Source organism: Eurosta solidaginis, chromosome 5 (assembly GCF_040869045.1).
Source record: "Eurosta solidaginis isolate ZX-2024a chromosome 5, ASM4086904v1, whole genome shotgun sequence".
NCBI classification, from domain to species: Eukaryota; Metazoa; Arthropoda; class Insecta; order Diptera; family Tephritidae; genus Eurosta; species Eurosta solidaginis.
In genome coordinates this window covers 46,717,906-46,724,404 of record NC_090323.1, presented here as the reverse complement: position 1 = coordinate 46,724,404, position 6,499 = coordinate 46,717,906, and positions in this window count along the sequence as shown.

Genomic DNA, 6,499 nt, shown 5'->3' with positions numbered 1-6,499 from the left:
AAACTCTCTTTTTCTAGTCACATTGACTTCATTGTTTCAAAATTTGTTGCAATGGTTGGGTTCAGTAGACGTAACACCAGTGACTTTAGGGACCCTATGACGTTGAAGGCACTTTATATATCCTTGGACAGAAGTGGTCTTGAATATTTCTCAATAATATGGAATCCTTTCTATGAATCTAACTCCTATAAAATTGAGAAAGATCAAACAATTTTTACAAAAATTGCTTCACGGATGCTTCATTAGCCATACGGCCTCCCATCATATACCAGCTAGTGCAAATTGCTTGGTTTTCAGGCTTTGCATGACAGAACAACTTGAATCTCACTCATGCTTGCCTATAATGTAATAAACTTTAGCAAATATCGCTCTGATTTATCTAATTTGTTCATTCCATATATTCCACTGCATAACAGATTATATATCGAAATAACTCATAAAACGAATCATGCTATGAATGAACCTATAACTAGGACTATACATCTAGCAAATCGATTCAGTAGTGTTTAAAGTTAATACAACAACAACAACAAAGCGTGTACTTTTAGACTGAATGAATTACAATAAATAGATAAAATCCGCGCACAAAGAAATGACTAGTAATTCAGATTGATATTATTGACAGGTTGACCTAGCACATTCTTTCTAACAGCGGACGACTTAGCAAATTTACACATCATTGCCCACAGCACGTAAAAATTAAAAATTAAAATATTATTTTCTTGTGATCGATGTATTTTGAATTCAATTTTAAAACTGCATTAAAATAAAGTTTTTCAAAAAAAGTGACTTAGCACATTTTCACATTAAACTAACGATATATATGATTTGTACACTAGACCGGATGAATTTTTTTTTCTCATAAAATCGTATATGTCGAAAATGTTATACATACCGCTTTTAGCAACTTTGTTTGATGTCTGTGGCCCAGTTTTTTTGTGCGAGTTTAAACTCTAGTTAATATTAACTTTGATTCTTTGTTCGATAACAACATTTTAGTGCTCCTATTCGTTTCAGCGACCAAACTGGCTGGGTTAAACTCTAGTAAACTTAAACTGGACTTGCATTGAAAACCCGTGCTTAATAATGGAGTTTTATAAACAATAAAACCTTAGATAAATCCAAAACGAGAAAAAGTATAAAAGGAATTGTAAATGATCATATGTATTTAATTAGCGAGCTTTGCTCATATTGCTTTATACAATGGTTTTTGTAATTGATATTAGAGAAAAAAATTATATGAATGTTGGAGATTCGAGTTCAACGCTCAGCTCCCGAAAAGCTAGCTGATGAAGAAGTGAAATTCATAAAGTATTAAAAACAAATACTGTAAAAATTCGCACAAATGTTACTAAACTTTCAAAAGCGCGCCTAGAAATCATATCCACGCCATTAGGAACAAATTACATACAGAGTGTATGTGCCTACATGGTGATCAAAAGGAATATAAACAAAAAGGCAACTCTTAGAGACCAATTGTACAGCGAACAACGGGACATTCATATGGCTTAGCAGCTAAAGGCATCTACCTTTGCACTGATATGAATGTTGGAGATTCGAGTTCAACGCTCAGCTCCCGAAAAGCTAGCTGATGAAGAAGTGAAATTCAGAAACATGTCCTAGTAACCATCGCCGTTTGTAAACTTACATTTTTTCTCTAATATCGATTGTAAATGTTTTCAAAAAATATTTACAAAAAAATAATACGACGTTTAAATAAATGTTGCAAAAAGCGAAATGTTTCGTTTTTGAAACTGACAAGCCTGAGAACCGATATCTTTTTGAATGTGCTTCTGTTTTGAAGCCATTACTTTTTTCAAATTAATCGTTTTCTTCTGAACCGCTTATATTTCGATCCGTTAACATTTTTTAACCCGGATTCTATACGGTCCTGAAAAAAATTCTACCTTTAAAAGAATGAACTACAAATAAATGCCGGGTTTATGAATTGCCGGTTCGAAGAACAAACTTTGAAAAATATCAAGAATCAAAATAGAGCTCGTATTTCTAAAAATAATGCAAAGCAAAGAAAGTAAAAGAAACCGGTTAACAAAACCGAGCGGAGAAATGTGATCGGCTTTGAAAAAGTAACCGGTTCTAAAAATGTAAATTATTCCAAAAAGTTAACCAGTCCGAGAAAAGTTTGGGATTTAAAAAAAACGGCAAAGCTCAATTTCAAAATAGGGTAACTACTTCCAAAAATTAAAGCGGTTCAAGAAAAGTAACCGTCTCCAAAAATATAACAACCTTAAAAAAATTTGCTGCTTTTTAAATTTTTACGGGTACCTAATAACGAGCTTACCCGTTCAAAACAACAATTAGTTTCGAAAAAGTATCCGGTTCTATATAAGTAATCGGTTTCAGTAAAGTAATAAGCTCTAAAGAAGTGAGCGATTTCAAATCTTAACCAGTTCCAATAAAGTTACCGTTCTCATGCAAAGTGAGACTGTAATTATTTCGCCTAGCTGTAGCGAAAGCTGATAAGTCAAGCTAGAAGTCAACCGATAACTCCACTTCATTTTCTTCCATGCAGCTGCAGCGGCTACAGTTTACTTGCATATTACTAAACAACGGTAAATGAGCCTTAGGGAACCCAATGATTGCGACAGACCGCCTGCCATCCAGGTCTGACTAAAGAATTTCACCACCCTACAAGGCTAAGTGCTTCCCAAGCTTTGCTTAGCTAACTCCAAGCCCAACTGTACAAGGGTAAGAGATTCATATGCCTTGGAACCCAGAGGCTTACATCAACCCAATCTTCCGTTCCAACATCGACCTACCCATGAGCGAGTAAACTTTTGTAGCTGCACCAGCTGGGTCTCTATCTCGACTGTCTCCCCTCTTTCTTTTTGCTTAGTATGGTTTGTAGAGAATTTTTCGTATTTTTGCTCAGTATGGTATGTAGAGAAATTTCCGAAAATAATCTGCCTAAAATGCAGTCAGATTTGGGAAGGACTTCTCCGATCCGTCCGAAACTTAAATGACGTGCCAGCCTACAAATGCTACTTTGGACTGAATAGGTAATTGAAAAGTAAAGTTCTCTCTCGGCAAACGTCCTATAGGCGGCTCTGGCAGGCCATGTTATGCGAATGAAGTTTTTTTTTATCGAAACCCGCCTATGGAAGCAAAACAAGAGGGTGGCCCCCAATCCGCGGGAAGGATCAGGTGGAAAACGATTTAAATTCTTTTGCTGTTACTAATTGGCGCCATTAAGCACAACGAAGAAGCGACTGGCGCGCCTTGTTGGACAGCCATATCCGTTTAAACGGCCAAGCGTAAATTAAGCAACAAGCACCTCTACAAAGTAAGCAAGAAATTATCAGTGGTGGAATTCATTAGCTTTTAACGATGCTATTTTAACTAACAGTTTTTCGCTTGAGATAACGATGCACTGACTCAAGTTTAAAATGGCTAACAATGGGACCATAATCTTATATATTATTTCTAATTGCTGTTTTTATGCACGGGCCCTTTTTTCGCTCTTATTTGGAATCCAAATCTATAAATAAAGTTTTGGTTCTAAAGATGGAGAATCGGGCTATTAGCGAGCTTTGGGCAATTTTGGTCGTAGTGCTTTGTTTAGCTATATTTTATTAAAATAATTTTTTTAAAATAAACGACTGTGAGCAAGCAAATAAATCTATTTGTACTATGGCACTATTGTGAACATTTGCACTGCATTACCGTCAGTTGCTGACATACGCTAGATGGCAGCGAAAGCTGTAAAGTTTTAATTGATTGATAGAACAGCTGATTTCTGTTGATATTTGATAAGAGACTTTTATATTGGTTGCGCAAGATGCGCACGGGTCCGGCTTGTTATACCTTAAAATTAAAAAAAAATTAATTTCGTTAACAATCTTAAAATTACTTTCTACTATTTAGCGACAACAGCTGATGAAAGATTATAGAATATGGATAAAAGAATGATTACAGAATACCGAAATCGTTATAGCTATCGATTTGTGTATATAGCGATGTCGAATATTGTTAAAAAAGTTAGTGAATAACACTGCATACTCGTTACACTTAGGACATTTTTCACTATCTCCAGTAAGTTAGATTTTACATGGAGAATTGCAATCTACAGATACCTTCATTTGACATTTTCGTTTTCACCAACACAGGGTGACTACGCCAACCAAGAAAATGAAAATTTCGGTAACTTTTAGATAAGCGACTGAAGATGATGAAAACGGCCTAAAAGCACGAAAAACTATCGATACTTTACTGGTGAAATGTCATCCCTCTTCAAATGCAGCTTGTCCCAAAGGAAAATTTGTTATCGCATTTAAATTGTTAAGCATGATAACTCTCAAATGAAGATGAAATAAGTTATATTATCTATAAAATAACTATAAATCGTACGAATCTTCAAATTGTTACAAGTTCAATAGGTCATAACGGTTACATTTGCCTAGATAGTTCAAGTTAGTTTTTAATTCAAATAAATTTTATTTATTTATTTTACACATTTGTAGCTTTATTTTAATTAGGCGTTTATCTTTTGCTGTAGTTAAGTAAGTTAAATTCTTTCGGATTCTTTTTGTTCTCTGTGGGTTAGGATTTGCAAAATTGCTACAAAGTTTATTGTTACACTATTTCTATATATATTTTTTGGTATGAAAATCCTGTTTTACAATAGAATTATAGTATAATATATATAGTTTGTTTGTATGTATGCAAGTAAGTAAATAATCAACCAGTTCATTTTTATTTTAAATCTAAAACTAAACTATTTCGATTTTTTGGTTTAATTTATATGTACGTAGCTTTTTATGTTACTGTAAACCTTTTTTCCAATTTAGTTAACTGTAACTATGTCTGTAGAGTTTTTATTTATTTTTCGTTAAGAGTTTCTTCTTTTATTTGGGGTATTCACGTGACTTTGGTTAACAACTTATCTGCTTATGTGATTATATATTTTTACACAGCTTACAATAACAAAATACACTGGAGACAAATAATTTTGAAGCAGTTAAGTTGATAACGAATTGTCGTGAATACCCCCATTGCAAGTTGTTATGTATGCATCGGTTTTTGTTTTTTCGTTTTAATTTAGAATAAAGTTTTTTTTTTTTTTGTAGATATATATTAGCTTGATTTCACAAGGGTTAACACAACGCTGTTTTAGGCATGGTTATGTAGTATAGTTTCAACTACAAATACAACATTAAATTAATAGATCTAACGTGTTAAATAGTTATCATAGGTAGGTAGATAGGTACGAGTATGTATATAACGGTATATGTATGCTGTATAATTTCGAACACTAGGTATATTTATGTATGTACATTAAGGGCCGTTTTCAACACCTCCAGTTAAGTTAAATTTTATTTGGAGGATAGCAATCTTTAAAGAGCTTCATTTGACAATTTCGTTTTTACTAACACAGGGTGACCAACCCCCGAATAAAACGATAATGGTGAATATTTTTTAGAACAAATAGCACAAATCTATTATAAAAAATAGCCAAACAGCTGACTTTTGCTTACACTTACACTTAACTGAGCTTCAAATAACATGGAGAATACGAAAATTTCGGTGACTTATAGGTAAGTGACTAACTCTAGATGGTGAAAACGGCCCTAAGGAGTTGTATTGTGTTGAGTAAGCCTTAAGTCTGGCTCTACTATAGTCGTCTTAGAGTAAAACAAAAAATATCTTATAAAACATCACAAAAAATACTATAAGGATATGTTTTATACGGAAATGTCTTTTGTATTATAATTATCAGCGGTTAAGTTCTAAATACACATTCTAAATTTGAAATGTTCTGTAGATTTTTTCCATATCTTCAATGGAATATCAAATGCTCCAGGGAAACCGCAAGGACCGTCCTATCTAAGTGAGTTACTGTCCTAGGACTGATAAATAGGGACGACCCGGAATGCTTCACAGTAGTGAAGAGTCCCTTGATGTGCTAATCAATACGTATTTTCCATCAGGCGATAATGCGGTAGAGCTGTGTAACAACGTCTACACTCCAAATGGGAGCACATAGTACCAGCAATGTTAACAAATATCAAAATTGAATAAGCGATAAAAATTTTTGCTAAGTTCAAATCGCCGGCTGTAGATGGAATATACCCTGCTATGTTGAAGATGGCAGGTCGAACGCTTGTAAAATGGCTTAGAAAAATCTTTGAAGGTTGAATAAAATTGAACCAGGTTCCGCATTCTTAAAGGAGCCTTACTTAGAAGCTTAGTCTTGTATGGCATTTTACTGCCGGATTAGTAAAGGTTTTATATTGTATATTCATGTATGTGTAAATGATAGTATGTATTGTGACGAATATTAGTATCACCAAGCTGATACTAAGCAGCCACTCGTATGTACGTAAACAAATCAATCATCATTTACACACATATGTACATACAAGGCACCGAAGAGATACTTGCAAACACATGTAATCATCAGCCGAAGTAGTACTCACGCATACACCCGCATATGGCTATAAGAGAGACATAAACTACAAATAGATATACATGTATATAG